A 23282-nucleotide genomic window follows, 5' to 3' on the forward strand; every position below is an offset into this window, starting at 1 on the left:
CTGGGATGCACTTGGGGTGGTGTATTGTGAAGGAATAGGCAGCAGAATTTCTGTAAAATGTAGTGGTGAAGAATGATGGTAAGGATTACATACTGGAAATGAAAAAATAACACTTTAATTAACAGTAATTAAGTTGAACAATTGGAAATGAAACCATGTTAACTCTCTGCAGAGACTTGAATAAACCTTACAACTTAATTCTATGAAAAACAATTTAAAAGTGAATACTCATAGTTTAGTTTTATTTACATAAATTTAGAAATATATATGTATATATAACATATAAAAGCACAGATATAGACAATAAAACTAGAAAGTAAGGAGATAATAATCCCAAATCAAAGAGTATTTTTTTTAAGGAAGGTAGTAGATGAAGGACAGTCAAGAAACCTCAATGTAGCTCAGAGTAACTCACTTCTGGAATATTTGGACAATCGTTTATTTATTTTATCCTTTATTAAAACTAAAACCACTCGGCCTATGTCAACATTAGTGATGTTTTGAGACTGGTTTTAGCTTTTCTACAAATGATGGAAGAAGGAAAGGGACTCTCACAAGTTGTTCTCCCATTTCCACACGAAGGTCATGGCACATTTGTGCACACACACATATGCAAAGATAAATGTAAGAAACAAACCAATGACTAAAGCAAGGACTCTGATCCCAGCTCTAGCACCAACACCGAGAGGTCAGCGCTGCCCTCTGTCATTCACTGTCACTGAGGAAAGCCAATTGAATTCTAACTCTAGGAATTCAGAGTTGTAGATGCCTCTAGAAATTGAGAAGTACTCAAATTTAGGAACCAGAAGTGATTACTTCTATGTAGACAAGGAACCAAAACTCACTCATTTTACAGTTTATTAAGAATGTTTCTACAGGAAAAAATAAAGGATAGAATACTGTATAAGAATCTGACTCAGTGATGAAGAGCATGTACTACTCTCCTGGAGGACCCAAGTATGGTCCCTAGCACCCACAGCAGGCAGCTCAAACTTTCCTACACCTTCAGATCCAAGGGGAATCAAATGTCTTGCTCTCCACAGACACCCCCACACCTCCACATATGCACACACACACACACACACACACACACACACGCACACGCACATACACACGCACACACAGAGGTACACATACACATAATTTTAAAGACTAATAAACAGTTATAGATGAAAGTATCAATCCTAAACCCAGATAATGTTAAGAAAGAAAGCCCCTGCCCAATAATCTGTATATTAAAAACTGTATATATGTATGATGTGCATGTGTGTGTTTGTGTGCATAGTCACATACATTGTGGTGACTATGTATATGTCTGATGGATGTTAGGTAACAACTTGGGAACTCTATCTTTCTTCTATCATGTGTTTGTCTGTGTCTATCTTTCTGCCTGCCTGCCTGCCTGCCTGCATATATATATATATATATATATATATATATCATATATGTGTATATATAATGCATATATATGTGTGTGTATATACACACACACACATACATTGTATTTGTGTTAAAATGCGTATGGAAGTCAGAGGACACTATGGAGTGTTATTCCATGCCTCCCTTTGTCTTTGAAAGTCTCTCTCCTCCTCTCTCTCTCTCTCTCTCTCTCTCTCTATATATATATATATATATATATATATATATATATATATATATATATATATATAATATGTGTATATATAATGCATATATATGTGTATATATATATACACACACACATTGCATTTGTGTTAAAATGCATATGGAAGTCAGAGGACACTATGGAGTGTTATTCCTCTGGTTGCTGCCTCCCTTTTGTCTTTGAAAGAAAGTCTCTCTCTCTCTCTCTCTCTCTCTCTCTCTCTCTCTCTCTCTCTCTCTCTCATTGGCTTGGAACTCACAAAAGAGGCTATGCTAATTGGCTGTGAACCCAAAGAATCCTTCTTTCTCTTGCCCAAGTTTGAGGGTACAAATATGTGTCCTACGCCCCACTTTTCTTTTTCATATAAATTTTGGGTTCCCCATGCACGCCTATGAAGCAAGCACTCAACTTACTGAGTCGCCTCCCCTGCTCTGTAATTTTTAAGTGAAAACAATAAAGTTTGCAAATCACTTTAACAAATATATAAATATCTACAATTACCAGTGCCTTTCTAGTCATTGATAAATTACTACCAAATGCCACAAAATATTTTTCATTTCCTAGTTTCAACCATTGAAAATACTCATAGCTTAATGAATTTCTACAAGTTTAGATACAATCATAAACAACACGTTATTATCCCTGGAAAAATGCATAATACAAAAATCAATATCTGAGAAGAATATCTTATAGCTTACTTACTTTCCTATGACTTGAAACTTTATTGAATCAAATTCTTGCACATTATAATGTGCTGTCTTTCCCCACTATTAACACCAAAATGAAACAGACAAACATTCATGACATTTGCCTTCCCTTACTCTTCTGAGAACAGGAAGCAAAAGGCTTTGAGAGACTTTAATCCCACTAAAACCTCTTAAGGTATTTTAATGATTTTCATACAAACAGAAGGTGTATCAGTTACAGGGTATCTATGTGGATTCCCACACTTGCTTTATAAATTTGTCATATGTGGTGACCCAAATGAAAAGGCTCAGTGTGCAGACCTTGCTGTGGGTTTAAGTGTGGTACTGCAGAAGCTCCTCTGGCTGCATTGCAGATAGTCGTCTAATCCGACATGTTAAATGGTGCTCAAACCATCCTGCATAAATTCTTCCTTTTAGAAAACTGATTTTGTCCCTAGGATTTTTGCCTTGTGAACAATCAAGGTTTTCTCTGAGAACTTCTCTCCCAATAAAGAAGCTAGAGATTTGAACCCCAGTGGATGTCTAGTTGATACATGGATCTCTGCAGTAATTGAAACAACTGTGGATCATTATAGGAAACATGCAGTTTCTTTCTTTCTTGAGATTACAGGGGTTTCTAAACTAAACATCAGGTCTATGCACATTCTTCTTCTCCTCACAAATAGTCTGTCTTTAAATCTACTAGTCTCCCAGAACGTCAATTATTCTTTAACGTAGTGTTCCCCAACCTTCCTAATAGTCAGACCCCAGTAAACTACGTCATGTATAGTGACCCACAACCATAGATTTATTTCATTTCTACACAATGCTTGCAGTTTTGCTACTGTTATAAATTGTAATGTAAATATCCAAGATGCAGGCTATCTAATATGCAACTCCCCAAAGGGATCATGACCCACAGGTTGAGAACCTCTGCCTTAATGCAGACTAGGAGAAACCGCATGTTAAAATGGTTGCTGCAATGATTAAATATACGTATGTTCGGTTAATTAAATATGAATTTAAATCCACAGACGTCAAGCTCAAGTTCATTTGGTCAGTAATAAATTTACAATTCATAGTACAGGCCAGCAAAGCCATTTTTGTTTTTACCACCGATGCTTTTTTGCCTCGTCATACGCTTCTAAGAAGCACAGTAACATGAGGAACAGCAGCTCCCTGTGCTGGTAAAGATTTCCGAAAGAACCAACAGAAGCTTAAGCTGTTTGCTGACTCAGCCTTCTCCTGGGGCTCTGCCAAGCTGAGTTAAGACTGGAGATCCTTCCTGGTTCACAGGAAATTAGCTTTCAGTAAAAATATCCCCAGGGCATGTGTAAAATGTCACTTGCTACATGTCTGAGATGTATTCTATAGAAAAGACTGAAAACCTTTATTGTCTCCAGCTGTGGCGTATTCTGGTTCTTCCTTTACAGGGCCCAGTCATTGGTGAGTTTTGCAGCTCCCAATAACACGTTCACTCATAGGCTTTCTTATGGCTATTTTTAAAATTTATGATACTTTAGGGCTTCTTAGACATATTTTGAAATCTATACATGGCTCAGAACTGATATCAGCAATGAGAAAAAATCCAATATCAGCAATGAAAATGTAAATACAAAATCCTTTAAAAACTAGTTAAATATTTTGTATTATTCATTTAGACATTTTCTATTTTATATATTTCCTAAATGATATTGATATGCCCACAATTCTATAGTAAAAGAGACATCAAAAAATTAAAATGTTCTCTTTGGACATGGCTTGACTATTGCACACAGAACTAACAAGAGTTAAACTTGATTGCACTATCCCTGTGTGAAATCAAAGGAGTTAAAGTGCTCTCATGGATCAGAGGAAGGCAAATCCTCACTCCTACCTGAGACTATTGGCAGCTGAAGGCTCCTGGGGGAAGGATAATCACCCTAGTTTGGGGTGTAGCCAATAGCAATTGCCCATGCTCCAGTAGATGACCTCATTCATACTCATGAGCACACAGGCAGCAGCTCTAAATGTACTCATTGAGTTAATTGTAGGAGGCATAGAGTAAGGAGGGCTACATGCACGGAAGGTGTGAAGATGCTTTGGAGGGGGCAAATTGAGGATAGCTATTATCAAAATGCTTTCTCTATATGTATGAACTTCTCAGACAGTAAATTTAAAATATTATAAAATTATGTTTAAAAAGGATACTGAGTCATTTGGGCATATGCTAAGGAATGGTATAGTTATATGATATATTTACTTTTAACTTTTTTATTTGTAATAAGTTTTATTTTGGTGTTTCATTAAAAAACAAAATATATATTCAAAATTTTTCCTTTTTATTATTTTTTTAAATTTTTATTGGTCATTTTATTTATTTACATTTCAAATGTTGTCACCCTTCCCAGTTTCCCCTCCACAAGTCCCCTAATACCCTCCCCCACCCCCTGCCTCTAGGGGTGGCTCCCCCACTCACCCACCCACCTACTTCTGCCTCAGTGTGTGGTAGTACCCTTGGTTATCAAGCCTCAACAGGATCAAGAGGCTCTCCTCCTAGTGATGCCAGGTAGGCAATCCTCTGGTACACAGCCAGCTGGAGCCGTGGGTAGCCCCTGTGTACTCTTTGGTTGGTGGCTTAGTCCCTGGGATCTTTGGGGGGTCTGGTTTGTTGATGCTGTTCTTCCTACAGGGTCGCAAACACCTTCAGCTCTTACAGTCCTTGCCCTAACTTCTCCATTGGGTCCCCACACTCAGTCTGATATGTGGCTGTGTACATCCACATCTGTATTGGTCCCCTCTCATGGGACAGCTATACCAGGCTCTGGTCAGTAAGTATTTCTTGGCATCAGCAATAGTGTCTGACTTTGGTGTCTGCAGATGGAATGGATCCCTAGGTGGGGGAGTCTCTGGATGACCTTTCCTTCAGTTTCTGCTCCACTCTTTGTCCCTGCATTTCCTTTTGACAGAGGGAATTCTGGATTGATATTTTTGAGGTGAGTGTGTGACCCCAGTCCTCAACTGGGTACAATGCCTATCACTGGATATGGTCTCTACAGGTCATATCTTCCCCTTGTTGGGGATTTTTCTTTCTTTCTTTCATGACCTAGTTATCATTGAGTAAAGCGTTGTTCAACTTCCATGTGTATGTGGGCTTCTTGTTATTTTTGATGTTGTTGATGACCAGCCTTAGTCTACAGTGATCTGATAGAATGCGTGAGATTATTTCAATCTTGTATCTATTGCGGCCTGATTTGTGACCAATTATTTGGTCAGTTTTTGAGAAGGTACCATGAGGTGCTGAGAAGAAGGTACATTGTTTTGTTTTAAGATGAAATGTTCTGTAGATATTTGTTAAGTCCATTTGCTTTATAACTTCTCTTAGTTTCATTGAGTTTCTATTTAGTATCTGTCCATTGGTGAGATGGGATGTTAAAGTCTCCTAATATTATTGTGTGTGGTTCAATGTGTGCTTTGGCTTCATTAATGTTTCTTTTACAAATGTGGATACCCTTTTATTCAGAGCCTAAGTGGTCAGAATTGAGAGTTCCTTTTGGTGTATTTTTTCTTTGATGAGTGTGTAGTGTCCTTCCCCATCTTTTTTGATAACTTTCGGTTGAAAGCCTATTTTATTGGATACTAGAATAGCTACTCCATCTTGTTTCTTGGAACTATTTGCCTGGAAAATTGTTTTCCAGCCACAGGTAGTGTCTGTCTTTGTCACTGAGGTATATTTCCTGTATGTAGCAAAATGCTGGGTCCTGTTTATGTATCCAGTCTGTGGTTTTTTATTGGGGAATTGAGTCCACTGATATTAAGAGATATTAAGGACCAATGATTGTTGCTTCCTGTTATTTTTGCTGTTAGAGATGGAATTATGCTTGCGTGGTTCTCTTAGGTTCATTGTGAGATTAGTTTCTCGCTTTTTCTTAGATGTAGTTTCTCTCATGTTGGTTTTCCTTTTATTATTCCCTGTAGGGCTGAATTTTTGGAAAGATATTGTTTAAATTTGTCTTTTTTTTTCATGGAATATCTTGGTTTCTCCTTCTATGGTAATTGAGAGTTTTGTTGGATATAGTAGCTTTGACTGGCATTTATGTTCTCTTAGGTCTGTATGGCATCTGCCCTAAATCTTCTGGCTTTTAGTCTCTGTTGAACAGGCTGATGTAATTCTCATAGGTCTTCCTGTATATTTTACTTGACCTTTTTCCTTACAGCTTTCAATATTCTTTCTTTGTTCTGTACATTTGGTATTTTAATTGTTATGTGATAAGAAGAAGTTCTTTTCTGGTCCCTTCTGTTTAGTGTTCTGTAGGCTTCTTGTATGTTTATGAACACCTCTTTCTTATGTTAGGGAAGTTTTCTTCTCTAATTTTGTTGACAATGTTTGCTGGCCCTTTGAGTTGGGAATCTTCACTCTCTTCTATACCTATTACTTTTAGGGTTGGTCTTTTCATTGTGTTCTGCATTTCTTGAATGTTTTTGGGTTTGGAGCTTTTTGCTGTTTGCATTTTCTTTGAAGGTTGTGTCAATACCTTCTAGTGTATCTTTTATGCCTGAGATTCTCTTTTCTCTCTCTTGCATTCTGTTGGTGATGGCTGCATTTGTGACTCCTGATCTCTTTCCTAGGTTTTCAATCTCCAGGGTTATCTCCCTTTGTGTTTTTTTTAAAATGTTTCTATTTATTTCCATTTTTAGATCCTGGATGATTTTGTTCAATTCCTTCACCTGTTTGTGTTTTCCTGTATTTCTTTAAGAAGTTTATTTGTTTCCTCTTTGCTTCTACTTGTTTACCTGTGTTCCTCTGTATTTCTTTAAGTGAGTTATTTATGTCCTTCTTAAATCCCTCTACCATATTCATGTGATGAGATTTTAGGTCAGATTCTTGCTTTTCAGGTTTTTTGGGTATCTAGGGCTTGGTGTGGTGGGAGACCTGAGTTCTGATACTGTTAAGGAGCATTGCTTTCTGATGCTTATGTTCTTGTGCTTGCCTCTTGCTTTCTGGTTATCTCTAGAGTTAACTGTCCTTGCTGTCTCTGACTGGAGCCTGTTCTTCCTGTGATCCCGATTGTGTCAGAACTCCTTGAAGTCCAGCTGTCTCTGTGATCCTGTGATCTTGAGATCTTGGGTGTGTAAAAGCTCCTGGGTCAAGCTTTCTCTGGGTATTGCAGGAATTGGTGGAGAGTTTGAGCCCTGCATCTGCTATGGGCACAGGTGCAAGCCAGAAGGACCCTGCGTCTCTGGTTGTGTGGGAGTTCATGTTTCCCTGTTTCCTGTGGGAATCCTAGTTATGCCAGGCATTGGGAAAATTGTTGTGGCCTCAACTATTATCTTGAGTGTGTCAGAGCTCCAGTGATTGTGGTCGTGTCTGATCTCTTGGCAGCTGAGCTTCCTCTGTGATCTTGTGATCCTGTGATCCTGTGATCCTGTGATCCGGGGCATGTCAGAGCAAATTCTTCCCCTATCCACCTTTCCTCTGAGAGGGTAGGAGCGCCCTTCACCCCCTCCCCCACAACATACCCTGTTACTTCACTAGGGCTAGGTGTTTCCTCTTCCACTGAGTCCAGACAAATCAGCCCAGCTAGAAGAATATATCCCATGGTACAGGCAATGGCTTTTGGGATAGCCCCTGCTCCAGTTTTTCAGGACCCACATGAAGGCCAAGCTGCACATCTGCTAATATGAGCAGGGAAACCTAGGTCTAACCCATGTATGTTCTTTGGTTGGTGGTTCAGACTCTGAGAGCCCCAAGGGTCCTGTTTAGTTGGCTCTTTTGGTCTTCCTATGGAGATCCTGTCTCCTTTGTGGCCTGCAATCCTTCCTTATATTCTTCCTCAAAGAGTCTCCAAGTTCCATCCACTGTTTGGCTGTGGGTGTCTGCATTTGTTTGAGTCAGCTGCTGGGTGGAGCCTCGCAGATGACAGCCATGCCAGGACACTGTCTGCAAGCATAACAGAGTATCATTAATAGTGTCAGGGATTGGTTCTTACCCATGGAATGGGTCTGAATTGGGCAAATAATTGGTTGGCCATTGCCCCAGTCTGTGCTCCAACCCTGGTGCCTGCATTAATGATTCTCCATAGTGATTTCCAGAATGGCTGCACAAGTTTGCTTTCCTACCAACAGTGAGTGAAGATTCCCTTTCTCTTCATCTTTAGCAGTGTTTGTTGTCTGTTCTTTTGTTGATGTTGGACATTTTGACTGGGATATGATGAAATCGCAAAATTGTTTTAATTTGCATTTCCCTAGTGCTAACGATGCTGAAAACTTTTTGATGTATTTTTCAGTTATTTTTATTTATGCTTTTGAGAACTCTCTGTTCAGATCCATAGCCCATTTTAATTAGGTCATTTGTTTTATTGGCTCTGCCTTTTGGGTTTATATTATGTATTAGTCCTCTGTTGGGTACATAGCTGGCAAAGGTTATTTCTTACTCTGTGGCTTTATTCTTCACTTTACTGTTTCCTTGCCTATACAGAAGCTTTTATGAGATCTTATTTATCAAGTACTGACATTAATTCCTGGACAAATGGAACACTATTCAGGAAATTTTCCTATTCTTATATATATCCTTTAAGGCACTGCCTATATTTTCTTCTAGATTCTGCTCCACAGATACTTCCTCAGCAGTGTTTGTTACCATCCTGTTCACAGTGGTTAGGAAATGGAAACAAGCTAAGTGTCTTTCAGTAGATGAACGTACATTGGAAAAACAAGAGGGAGTTGCAACTAGGGAGGAGGGAGAGAAGTCAGTAGAGTAGGAGAAGGAGGGACCAGAGATAAATAGTACTGAGGTTATTTAATATAGTTTTATGGAATCATATTGTTTTATATGTACCTACCTGCAAAGGGAAGAGGAAGAGAGGAGAGAGAGAGAAGAGAGAGAGAGAGAGAGAGAGAGAGAGAGAGAGAGAGAATTTATGTTTCTTGGGACGACAATGTTCCCCACAAGAACAATAGGCTAACAAAACCCCAGTACCAGGAAAGAGAAACCCCCTTTTGATTGGTTAGTCAGGGTATTAAAAATGACTCCCGAAGCAGTATAGACTACTAATTTAGTACTTTGTTGCCTCTCAGAAGTTGAAGGTAAGCCCTTGCTTGTTGCTACAGACACTCATACTTAGAAAACAGGTCTTGGATGATTTGAACTGGAACTAATCTGAAAGCTTCCTTCCTGTAGTCTAGTGCCCCTGGTAACAGATGGAAATCCTACCTGACTGTGACACCTACAAACCATGACAATGAGTCACATGATAACATTTCCATAAAGATGCAGTAAGTGTCACATAATGGTGTAACCAACAACTATCTAATTGGATTTACAGCCTACACAACATGAGGGAAATAATGGCTGTTATTAGAAATCTGACCAGCTTCTGGGACTAGTGAGGTCATAGACCTTAGCAAAGAGTCAAACACCCTTATTCTGTTTCACCATCATAATTCCTAACTACATTTGAAGTCTTTTCCTTATACCCACAGGTAAATATAGCTACCACCCCTCGTCAAACAAGCTTCCCTTTTCAGAAAATGGAAACTATCACAACTGGACACAACACAGAAATCTATGGATGGTGGTGATCCTAGCTCAGTGGATACATTTACATCACAATGCCTTTACCTCAGGGCTCAGAGAACACAGCAGTAGAGGAGCTGGGAAGATTATAAGAACCTGAACACAAGGAAGTTGCTGTGAAATCTCCTAGAAGTAGCTACACAGTCACAATTTGAACAGTGGCAATGTCAACAGACATGTTAGCCTATGCAGCAATGGTTTTCATTATGGCATTTTCATGCATGAAATATATCACTTTACTTTACTCCTATTTGATAAACATAGTACTTCCCCTGGTCTCTCTTGCTGGTTCTTTTCTTCACTTCAGAGAATTCTCCGTATGCTCTCTCCTTTCTCTGCCTCTCTATCTCTATCTGTGTCTCTCTATCTATGTCTCTCTTTGTTTCCCCTTGCTCTCTTTCTTTTTTTTCTCTTTCTGGTGGTTGGCCGATATCAAACAAGATATGAAACAAGAAGTTTGACAACTTTTATCCATCAGGGAGATGAAAATAAAAAACTACAATGAGATTCCATTTTATGCTATACAGAATGGCCATTGTGAAGAAAACAAAAATAAAAATAAAAAAATAAAACATAAAACAAGGATTCAGTGAAAAGAAAGGAATCCAGTCACTCAAAGTTTGATTATTATAGAAACCAGTATTGGAGGGGTCCTCCAAAAAAATTAAATCAATTCAACTTATCCGGTCACTTTTGAGTGTACAGACCAGAAGGATTTAAGTCAGCCTATTACTCTAGAGATATGTGTGTACTCATGATTCCTTATCACATCATTATTCACAATATTCTAAGTGTGTTCATCAATTGACAGATAGATGAAAATGTATTGGATATACACAACAAAGTATCATTCGCCCTTAAAGAATAACAATTTTAATGTATTTTTCAGGAAAATTAATGCAACTAGACATTATTATGTTGAATAAGCCAGACTCAAAGACAAAACATGACTGCTTTCTCTAATATGTGGAATCACAAACATAGGAATGAAGAAAGAGAGGGAGAGAAGGAGGGAGGAAGGAAGAAAAGGAGGGAAGGAAGAAGAAAGGAAAGGGACTAACATTGGAAAAGGAAGCAATCTGCAGCTGCAGGATTAAGGGGAGGGTGCTTTAAGCTGGCGTAGTAGATCATGAGAGGTAGCCTGGTACTCAGTTGAGCTAAAGGCTTTGAAGCCCTGGAGATCCTAAAGGGATGGTAGGAGCTTCACCTGCTCCAAGGCCCCAGGCTGCTGTCACTAGCTACAGCATCCCATAGATTTGTGGCCATCAGTCACATAAGGGCAACATCCCCAAGCCCTTCCACATGTAGATGAAGCATCGATAACATCTCAGACTAAGACAATAGGAAATAAGATGTGACCTGTGGTCACATAGGCTCAAGACAGTGATCTCCATTCTAATGAAGTATCTAGAGGCCTGGAGGGCTTAGCCAATAAGCTTCCTTTCCCAGACAGTCCTCCCTGCAAAAGGTATCTAATCTCAAGCCCACCCTGAGAAGTGGGGTACGGTTTTATGCATCCACTTTCCACCATGGCATTAAATGATTCAGAACCATGGACTACCTCTTTTCATCAAGATCTGCTGTCAGGAGCTATGGAGAAGTCCTTAGCCTACAGAGTCATTGCCTAATCTCCTGTAGAAGGCCTATCTGCAATCCCAGCCATGATTGCCAACTCTGCCCACTGTCAAGCCAAGGACTCTCACTGTAGGACCAGCCAGAGCTCCCCTCCTCCCTCTCCCCTACCCCGGCTAGACTCAGCTCTCTGGTCCACAGTTTCCAGTAGAGCATGGATATCCAACAGCCTGAAAACCAGATCACCAAACCAGCTCCAGTGCTCCTGTGAGTCAGAATGCGCTTTCCCACCCCTGAGCAGTGCCTTGGCACTTCCCTCTGGCCTAGCTCCTGCCTGGCACCATGTGGGACAATCACAGTCAAACTCCCAGCGTTCTACCTCCCCAGGCAGCTGTGCCCTGTGGCAAAGCAGACAAGGGACCCACAACCCTTCATCTGGTATCTGTTCCTCCTAGGACACAGACACTTGGGGAGACAGAACATAGAGAGGTTGACCGAGCTGGTTCAGGGGTACTCAGGCCTGCAAATGAGGCCATCTGGTTCACAGGATCTTGGACATTGGACATCTAGGCATTGCTGGGAGTGGCAGAAGAGGTGACATTGGAGTTGTTGGGGGCGTGAGGGCTGGGCCTAGCTTGGAGTCAGGGTGGGGAGTGAGGGGGCGGGGGGGGGGGGGAGGGGTGGTTCTGGCTGGTCTCATGAGGGGAATGATGGCAGGCGTGGTGGTGGTTGTGAGTGGGAGGGCAGAGAGGCCTTCTACAGGAGATTAGGCAGTGGCTCTGTAGGCAAAGGCCTTCTCCCCCACAGCAGATTTTGATGAAAAGAGGCAGTCCATGGTTCTGAATCATTTGTTGCCATGGTGGAAAGTGGATGCATAAAACTGTACCCCACTTCTCAGGGTGGGCTTGAGATTAGATACCTTTTGCAGGGAGGGTGTCTGGGAAGAACAGCTATTGACTAAGCCCTCCAGGCCTCTATGTACCTCATTAGAATGGAGATCACTGTCTTGAGCCTATGTGACCACAGGTCACATCTTGTTTCCTATTGTCTTGGTCTGAGAGGTTAGGGATGCCTCATCTACATGTGGAAGGGTTTGGGGGCATTGCCCTTATTTCACTGATGGCCACAATTTATGGGGGGTACAGCTAGTGGTGGTGGGCTTTTGCCCTGGAGCAGGTGAAACTCCTACCATCTCTTTAGGGTCTCCAAGGCTTCAAAGCCTTTGGCTCAACTGAGGACCAGGATACCTTTCATTGTCCACTGCTCCATAGTAAGATAATGCTCAGAGTGCTATGACATGTAAGTAAGTCACGAAACCCATTATTCTACATGAGTATAGATTCATGTGCTGGTTAGTATTTTGTCATCTGAGAAAATGCCTCGATCATACTGACCTCTAGGCAAGTCTGTGGAGCGTTTTCCTGATTAGCGATAGTTGCCAGAGGACCCAGCATATATTGTTGGTGGTGCCATCTCTGGGCAGGGGGTTGTGAGGTATATGCAAAAGTATACTGAGCAAACCAGGAGAAACAAGCCAGTAAGCAGCAATCTTCCATGGCTTCTCCTTCAGTGTTTGCCTCCAGGTTCCTATCCTGATTTCTCTTCATGATGGTCTCTTATCTGCAGAGTGAAATAAACCACAGGGGGAGAGCATGGCCATTCTGCACCTCACAGCAGTGTTTGTAGTCTGTATAAAATGCAAAATTAAACATGGATGATCACAGAAGGCAATTATTCTGTATGATCCTCCCAAAAGAACTTCATAGAAAAAGTTATGTATGAAGGGATGCTGCTAGAAGAGTATCATCATGGAAGGGTAGTGGGTGGGCTTTGCCTGGCTTAGGCAGCCCTTGCTCCCTCTGTGTGTACACAAGTGTCCTGGGGTAGAGAAGGAGGAGGGAAATCCTTAAGACATTGTTGTATACATTTGGCTCGAAGGAAGAAATTTGTTACAATTTTTAAGGAAATGAGGAGACAGAAAGAAAGAGAAAACTGTTTTTAAAACAATGAAATAAGATAAAACAAAAACTAATGCACTGGAATAGAACAAAACAAACAGAAGGAGAAGGAAAAGGCACAAGAAGCATGTATTCATACACTCCAGAATCTCATAAAAAACACCAAACTGGGAGTCATCATATATTATGCAAAAGACTTGCAAAGTTACATGAAAACAAAACTTAAAAATGGCATGAAAAGGTTTAGATTGAAAAACTGAATTAGCAGGGAGAATAGAAGTTCAATGTGCTGTAGTGTAGCAAAAAGTTCCAGTGGTTTTAATGGAAGCAGACTGGATCATATCCGATATGTCACTTCTGAAATAACTGAAATACCAGGTAGAGAAGTTGAAGAGGCAACCGACTATGCCAGTCAAGAGGAAAAGATGGGGTGTAAGAGCTCCATTTGAGAATCATTAGTATAGAGAGAGCATTGAAAGTCATGGGGTCGTATGCCTGTAATCCCAGCACCCAGGAGACTGAAGCAGTCGGACTATGAATAACGAGGCCAGCCCTGACAACATGGCAAAACTCAATTTTCATTTTAGGAAATAAAACCCACACATAAAACAAAAATAGCATCGTGTGGCTGGATTAGACAGGCGGGTACTGAGATTGTAGACTATAGGAGCCAGTGAGAAAGCTCAGCAGGTAAAAGCACTTGCTCTGTAAGCACTGGAACCCACATGAGAACATACTCCACAACTCACAAGTTATCCTCTGTCCTCTCTGTGTGCACAGTGAACACACACACAGTTATAGTAAATGAAGATTTAAAAGATAATAAGATGTTGGACTGGAGAGATGGCTCAGAGGTTAAGAGCACTGACCACTCTGAGGTTCTGGATTCAATTCCCAGCACTCACATAGTGGCTCTCAATCATCCATAATGAAATCTGGTGCACTGTCCTGGCCTGCAGGCATACATGCATGTAAAATACTATACATAATAAATAAAGAACTCTAACTTTTTTAAAAAAACATAGTAAGATGTTATGAAGACAGGTAAACTGAACAAAGATTAGCAGGAAGAGAATCAGACTTGTGTTGCATTTGGAATCCACATGCAGAAGATATGTCTGCTATGAACAATGTTCTTGAGAGGTTAAATAACAGAAAGATTGAATTGTAGGCTCTGCATTGTAGAGGTTACTGGGACCTTGAATCGAGGTGCATAAGAGAGCAACAGCCATCTAAAAACAGCAAGAATTTAAAACGCATTGTTTCTTATTTCTATTATAAGCATCTGTATCTCAAATGATCTTAAAAAGCTGCGGCAGGCAAAGATCCTATAAACTGATGATACAAATGCTTTATCATGGAATTATTTGGGACTCAGTTTCGGGTGGGGCTTCAGCTGAATAATAGAGACATAGTTCCCAGTGAGAAGTAAGACTTGCAAAACCACATAGCAGAACATTGCTTTCTGTCACCAGCTGACCACCAACCTAATATACCAAACATGTTGGGCAGAGAAAGAAAAAAAAATAAGTAAATATTTGAATAAATCTGTGATTCCTCCTAACAGCAAAAGTCAAAGTATTTCCCTTTTCCTTTAGACAAGAAGAAAGGTGCTGGAGCCAACTTAGGGAATCTAATATACTCTATATCATGCAAGGACTATTTGGCAAGCATGTTTACCAAGGCCGGGGCTGGCAGCTTCTTCACTGTCATCAGACACTTTCAAGTTCAACCAGGGAAAGATGTACAAGACATCTCCTGCAGCCGTGTGGTCTCACCAGGGCTTTCCTGATATGGCAAATCCAGTCAAACACTCGTCAGTCAATGAAAAGGTAAAATGTTTGAGATTTCCACAGACACGATGGAAGTAGGCCTGTGGAAGACCAGGCCAACAACTTTCCGTCTCAGTTCTGGATGCCCTTGCCCACGGTCTTGGCAGTGCTAGATGATGCAGTTTCTTCATCAAGAAGTCCTACAAACACCACACCACACTTTATCATAGGGGCTGCTCACAGGCTTTTACATGGTGGTAATAATCCAGCTGTAGTCATGAATCCTTCCATCATAACAAGGCTGTATAGATGAGCTTAGCAAAGTGGGCTAAGGAGCTGGTGGTACAAGAGCCATCAATGTAACCTTGAGTGAAGTATCCTATATCTTGTGGTTTATGCCCATCAAAATATCATGGGGGTCCACAGAATACGGCGAGAGAATGTCCCTTTCAGATTCACTCTTCAAGTGACCTCTGACATTCCGCAAGGCAGTGAAGACACTGGTGGGCTCCACACCAGGCTCTGTACCAGTGTCAAACCATTTTATATCAGTGGGATTTGGATTCTACAAGATGGGGATGGCCTTCACATTAAGGACAGGGTTCCTATCTCAGCTTGGGCTGTGCCATGGACCTTGATGTGGCTGGAATCACACGAATACAAGGTGTACACTGCATAGTTCAGACCAATAATGGAGTCAGTGGAAATGCAGACATCGTTGTTAATAAGGTGTCCAATACAGGCGAGTCCCTTCATTCCAAGCCTCTTGAGCATGTTTCGGGGATGTGACCTATCCTGTGTGAGAAGACATAGGTGTGTGGGGAGTCGTAAGTAGCGAAGAGTCTACGTATTTCCTTGTCTGTTTGTGTCTCTGCTTCCACTCCAATTTCTCAGTTTCCTATAACTTTTCTGATCTGAAACTTGATTAACTTTGATATATTAATGTTACCGATAGCTTATTAATGTTATTGATATATTGTCAGTATTTTTGTTATGGTTATAAAATATTTTCTTCCTTATTTTGTGATTATTGTTTTGAACTCAGACTTTATCCCTTCTATTACTTAACAAAAGATTTTTCAACTTAGTCAAAGTCTGGCAATTACTTTTCCTTTATACTTCATGTAAATCTTTGTTTCAAGTAGTAAATCACTTATTCAAGATCATAATACTCATTATAATGATTAGCCTTCCAAAGTTTTAAAAGAGTAAACTTCCTAAGGCTGTAGTTTTCATTTGTAAATGGACATTTCAGTAGCTGCAGTCTTACATGACCGACAAATCCTTCTTTATTTACTGGATTTAATCCTTAAGGCAAAAAACTTAAGTGCAGGCAAGGATTTTTGTACATAGCAACAGAAAAGTAACTTAACCACATGCATTTTATTTTTTGAAGTCGTATAAGCATTTTCATACATCTTTCAATTTGATTCACACATGATAGCATGAAACACTTTCATTTTGCAGATCGGGGAACTGAAGCTATGAAGTCTGGGGAGTCTTCAAGGTCACTACATTAATGAGTGGCAGATGCAGGATGCAGGATTCAGACCAGGTCAGTGTGGTGCAGAAATCATACACTTTATCAGCTATTCAATTTCTAGGAAGCAAGCAAATTGACTGAATAATAGGTGTTGGTTTAATGAGGAAGACATAGGGTACAGAATATAGGACATAAATGTTTTGGTAATTTGGGTAACAGGTCTTTTTGGCTACAGCTAATGAGGATTTCATGCTGGGAATATTTTATATATTGCTTGTGATATAATAGCTTTTAGAATTTGGACTGCAGCCTAACTTTGTTTTTTCTCTTTTATTTTTCCATGTATTTATTTATTCACTTTACATCTGATCTTAGCCACCTCCTCTCTACTTGTCCCTGCCCTGTCACAGTCCCTCCTCCAATCCCCACTCCTTCTCTGAGTAGGGGAAGGCCTCCCTGGGTACCAACCCACCCTGGCACTTCAAGTCACTGCAGGACAAGTTGTATCCTCCCCATGGAGGCCAGACAAGGCAGCCCAGGTAGAGGAATAGGCAGGCAACAGAGTCAGGGACATCCCCTGCTCTAGTTAGTTCTTGTGCATGGGTTGGGTCCCATTCCAGGTTGGACCATTCCATTGGTTGGCCGTTCCCTCAGTCTCTGCTCCGTCTTTATTCCTGAACTTGTAGGCTGTACAGATTTTGGATCAAAGGTTTTTGTGAGTGGGTTTGTGTCTTTATCCCTCCACTGGGAGTCCTCCCTGGCTTACAGGAGGTGGCCACTTCAGGATCCATATCCCCCACAGCAAGAAGCCTCAGCTAGAGTCACCCTCACAGACTCCCTGGAGCCTCTCCCCATTCTAGGTCTCTGGCAGGCTATCCAGATGCCCACCTCTAGCCCGATTTTCATTCACTCTCCTGGCCCTCTCTTCTGGCTTTCCCCACTCCATCCGGTTCTCCCCCCATCCCCTCTTACAACCATTTTCTTCCCTCCTTCCAATGACTATTTTAGAAAATATTTTATTTATTGTGACAAAACCAAAATCGATAACTGCAAGAATTTTATTAAATCTAAGTACACATACATACATACATACATACATACATACATACATACATACATACATACATATGTATATCTGTATGTATTTGATGCCTGGGCTGAATCTCTGCTAATCATGAGTTAGACAATGGACCTTCAGGTGAGGAAATGGGTAATACTAGCTTTCTTTGGCTTCCCACGCCTTTTCAAGGCGGCCTGATTGAAAACGGCATTCTGCTGGAACACTATTGCCCTCTACTGGTCTTATGGTAGCACTACTGCCTTGTGCTTCTGGCGTTAAAACGCCATTTACCCACCAAAATGACAGCGGTCTCTCACAAGTTAACCTCTGCACAAGGCACTGTCACTCCCTTTGGCGTGATGGTGGAACTATGGGGTAGATATCTTGTTGTAGCCATCTTTCTATGTCTTCATTGGATAGATAGATAGATGGTGGTAGGGTAATGAGGGCTACAGCTCTCTCAGGCTTCAGTTTGTTGATCACGGTTTCTTTATGCTCTGACACTGCTATTCTGGTTTTCAGTTTTGCTGTTGTTCTTACGGAAATTTTCATCTTATAGGCGTATGTCAGTATAATGTGATGGTTCAGTCAGAATGGTTTTATCCTTTGAAAAGTGATTGTAGAATCAGGTTGGAATGTCAGAAGTAGTATTTTCTTTATGAAGTTTTGGAGAGGCCATGGGGTGTACTGGAGAGCCGCAGCTTGTAAGTGAGAGAACAGGAATCCAGCCCTGCCTTCCTCGTTCACGAGCTCCTGACTTTGAACATGTGATTGGACATGTCTGACATTGATGTTGAAACTGAATAAGGAATGCAATATTGTCCTTTTGGTTTATGGAAAACATATGGAATATAATTCCTCTAATTCAATAGTAGAGCTTGATTAATTCAATTTTTTTCTTATTAACTTGAGTATTTCTTATTTACATTTCGAGTGTTATTCCCTTTCCCGGTTTCTGGGCAAACATCCCCCTAATCCCTCCCCTCCCCTTCTTTATGGGTGTTCCCCTCCCCATCCTCCCCCCATTGCCACCCTCCCCCCAACAATCTAGTTCACTGGGGGTTCAGTCTTAGCAGGACCAAGGGCTTCCCCTTCCACTGATGCTCTTACTAGGATATTCATTGCTGCCTATGAGGTCAGAGTCCAGGGTCAGTCCATGTATAGTCTTTAGGTAGTGGCTTAGTCCCTGGAAGCTCTGGTTGCTTGGCATTCTTGTTCATAAGGGGTCTCGAGTCCCTTCAAGCTCTTCTAGTTCTTTCTCTGATTCCTTCGACGGGGGTCCTATTCTTAGTTCAGTGGTTTGCTGCTGGCATTCGCCTCTGTGTTTGCTGTATTCTGGCTGTGTCTCTCAGGAGCGATCTATATCCGACTCCTGTCGGCCTGCACTTCTTTGCTTCATCCATCTTGTCTAATTGGGTGGCTGTATATGTATGGGCCACATGTGGGGCAGGCTCTGAATGGGTGTTCCTTCTGTGTCTGTTTCAATCTTTGCCTCTCTCTTCCCTGCCAAGGGTATTCTTGTTCCCCTTTTAAAAAAGGAGTGAAGCATTCACATTTTGATCATCCGTCTTGAGTTTCATTTGTTCTAGGCAACTAGGGTAATTCAAGCATTTGGGCTAATAGCCACTTATCAATGAGTGCATACCATGTGTGTTTTTTTCTGTGATTGGGTTACCACTCAGGATGATATTTTCCAGTTCAACCATTTGCCCTAATTTCATAAAGTCGTTGTTTTTGATAGCTGAGTAATATTCCATTGTGTAGATGTACCACATTTTCTGTATCCATTCCTCTGTTGAAGGGCATCTGGGTTCTTTCCAGCTTCTGGCTATTATAAATAAGGCTGCGATGAACATAGTAGAGCACGTGTCTTTTTTATATGTTGGGGCATCTTTTGGGTATATGCTCAAGAGAGGTATAGCTGGATCCTCAGGCAATTCAATGTCCAATTTTCTGAGGAACCTCCAGACTGATTTCCAGAATGGTTGTACCAGTCTGCAATCCCACCAACAATGGAGGAGTGTTCCTCTTTGTTTTATGTGATAACAAGGAAAGGATTGGTGTGTGAAAATTTGAGTGGTATGAAGGAAGGCTGTACCTAGTCTTCTCTTAAAATTAATCTCACTGAACACATCATGTATTAAAAGTAGAAAGATGACTACTAAATATAAATACATCATATATATATATACATACATATATATATATATATTAAAATCTACTTTCAGTCAATTCTTTTCTAAGTTAGAAACCTGAGTTTGCAGGCCAGTATCATATTTTAGGAGATAAAATTACTCTTTTCTTTAGAAGGGCCTGAATTCCCTTCCTGGAATCCACATGGTATAAGGCGAAAGACAATCCCTGCAAAGTACCCTGTGACCTTCATACACACGCCCAGTCACATGCCCCAGTCTTGTAAAATGAGATCTGCTTGAGCAACCATTGTTTAATGACATACTTTAACTATTTGTTGGGTCATTTGCATTTTTTCTCTTAATTTTATTACACAAACAGTTGGGAGTTTGGAAGGAGGTGGTCCTTGGTTCTGTTTCCTCATTTGTTATTTGGAGTAAATTAATACTCCAACATTTTAGTTTTTTTAACTAAATGAAAAATTTGCATGATTATCAACCTGAGGTGATTGTACATTCTCAACAGATATTTCTTTTTTTTAAACTTACAAAACAAACATCAAATGTAGGAACTATTTTCTAGGAGACAATGGAGGTATAGAGAATTTGCTAAATTAGAAAGGATAAAAACCTGTATAAATATTACAGCTAAGTCCATCCTGGCAATCAGGTTCTTGTGTCTACATTACTAATTCTTCGTTCAACTCCAGAAATTGGTGGGAAATGCTTTATAAAATACTACTGTGAAGATCAATGTGAATAATCATTTCTCACCTTCAGAACAAAATGCTTCTTAGATGAATATTTTCAGAATGAAATGTTTCCGTTGATTACATTGTTTCTAGTCCCCACACTTGCAGGCTGCTGGTGACTGCTCTCTCTTCAATTGTAGATAGTTTGATTTGGGAGATTATGACCACGGCTGTGCACTAAATGTCTTCTTACATACATACATTTAAACTCGTTGGTTGCTGATGGAGCTTTTGTTTGCTTGCTTGCTTTTAGCTTCATGATTTTAGAACACCATCCAATGGCAGGGATGCCTGACGCGAGATTGAGGAGAGAGACGAGACACAATCTCTAAGAAACTTTAAAAAATAAACAGGGCTTTGGGTGTCTGGATGTTAGAACTGTGTGTTTATTGTGTATCAATCGATGGTTTTAATCTCCAGTGCCAGAATCAATTAACTAACATGACTCATATATGAATTTAAAAAATTAAATACCTCAGGTATATAAAACTGTGCCCTATCTGAACCTTTTCTGCACTGGAATTGTTGTTGTTATTAATTTAATTTATCAAAGTAAGCCAAAACACAGTGTAGGTTTCTTGCTGTTGTTGATCTGACAAACCTCAATGATATACATCTCATGCTGTTTTGGTATGCTAATCCTAAATTTATTTTTATTCAGCTTGCCAATCTTTGCTACTCAAATCTTGAGCTGATCACCTCTGTGATTTCAAACTCCCAATCACCTATTCACATATTGATAAAAAATGTTTTAATTCTCTGACCCTCCTCTTTACCACCCTCCTCACCACCATTGCCTCTTTAGTTACCAAATTTTACATTCTATTTTATTTCAATAGTCAAGATCCAACATTTTAATAGCACTTTATGTAACTAATAGTTACAACTACAAACCTGAAGTTGTTTCTTTAGCTTCAGTAATATGGTACATTTCACATGCAGGTAATGAGCCATAATTAAGTTACTTTCCTTTTAACGCCACAGATTTGAAGATAAATGTGCTTAGGGCAAGGAACAAGAAGACTGATTTATTCAATGCTGAAATAATTTTTAATTTTATCTTCATGATGTTGCAATGGTTGATGGTCATTCTGTTGGAGTCCCCCCCACCATTTTCTCAGTTAATGATAATTTATGTCTTTAAAATGTTTTCACCATGATTCTCATGATATCTCAGATAGGAATCAGAACAAATTAAATGATTACTAAGTAGTAATGTAAGCTTCATAGTGCTGGAGTGGTGATGACAAAAGGAGAAACTCTGAAATGAAACATAATATCAACCATCAAAGGATCCACAGCCTCCATAGCAGAAAGAAGTCTGTCCATGTACAAATCAATAAGCTGGGCAGACAAAATAGTATTTTAATAATTGTACAATTTATTCTAGAATGTACAAAACCTCTAACATATTGCACCTTGCTTCCTATCTGATTTGACTTACTAAGGGTACTTGATGAATGTTTAGATAACTCAAGCCAACGCAGGTTTAGTGAGGAATGTTATTGTAGTTATCTTGACTCTCGGTTTGCACTTGCTACACTTGGGGCCTCCTCACAGTCCTAGGCAGAGCGAGGAGAACCAGAGATGGAACCAAGCAAACAGTAAACATAACAGAGAAAGCTGATTCATGTTGCCATCTCAGTTCCCAACCGAAGGGTCCTGCTAGAGAAAAAGAAAGCCTTCTTTAGTGAGTAATGTATTTTATATAAATTTATTTAGCTGTGTTGCAATTACATGTTAACAATGGGCTAAAGATAAGTCTACATTATTATTATTATTTTTTTTTGGTTCTTTTTTTTTCGGAGCTGGGGACCGACCCCAGGGCCTTGTGCTTCCTAGGCAAGCGCTCTACCACTGAGCTAAATCCCCAACCCCTCATTATTTTTTTTTTTTTGTAACCAAGTATATGTTTGAACAAATTCACTAAGAAGCGTAAAGTAAACTATTTCAGTGTTCGGACATTTACTTAATATTTATTCATTTGTAAGCCTGGTGATTAAATCTAGGGCCTTGCACATGCTAGGCAAATGCTCTACCACTGAGCTACATCCTTGACCCTGGAGTCTGACTTTCTAAATGGAGAAAGGTCACAGACTTTATGTCAGATGTCTTTTTTCCTGATGGTCATGGAGCTCATGGGACACTGACCATGTCACTAGGCTGTAAGCACCACGTGGTTTAAAATTTGAGGCGAACTACAAATCCAGATAAACAGAGCTTTCCAAATGATGCTTCACAGCTTACGGTTCCATCCTCATTAGAACTCTCCGTGCTATTACAAAAGCTGGCTCAAATTGCATTTTCAGAACGAATGGCTCTACACGTGTTCACTAAAACTGAAACTGGTAGATTCTTTTTCAACCATCCACTTTCGTAATCAGGTATATGGATGCATAAAAATTTAGATTAGATTCCTCAAATAGGCCAGCACCATTCCTGGCAGACTTGTAGGTAGCTAGGAAGAAGATGATGTTGTCATTTCATTTTCATTTGCTTCAAATATATAAAAATTCCTCTTGAAGATTCTCTTTAAAACCTGAGTATTAGAGATATTTAAACATTTCTGAAATTTTTAGGAATCTTTTTGTTGTCATCCTTTGTGATTTTAGTTAACTGTGGTAAGCAAATATATTTTTGAATAACAACTCTTTAATAGTATCTTGAGGCTTCTTGGCACAGAATACA

The 23282-nt window shown here is 40.1% G+C and overlaps 1 pseudogene; it reads left to right on the plus strand.

The window, feature by feature from the left end:
- Positions 1–15794: 15794 nt before the first annotated feature.
- The window catches only part of LOC116898528, a 42102-nt pseudogene continuing 34614 nt past the window's right edge, over positions 15795–23282 (plus strand).

The sequence above is a fragment of the Rattus rattus genome, chromosome 4, assembly GCF_011064425.1.
Source record: "Rattus rattus isolate New Zealand chromosome 4, Rrattus_CSIRO_v1, whole genome shotgun sequence".
Classification (NCBI taxonomy): Eukaryota; Metazoa; Chordata; class Mammalia; order Rodentia; family Muridae; genus Rattus; species Rattus rattus.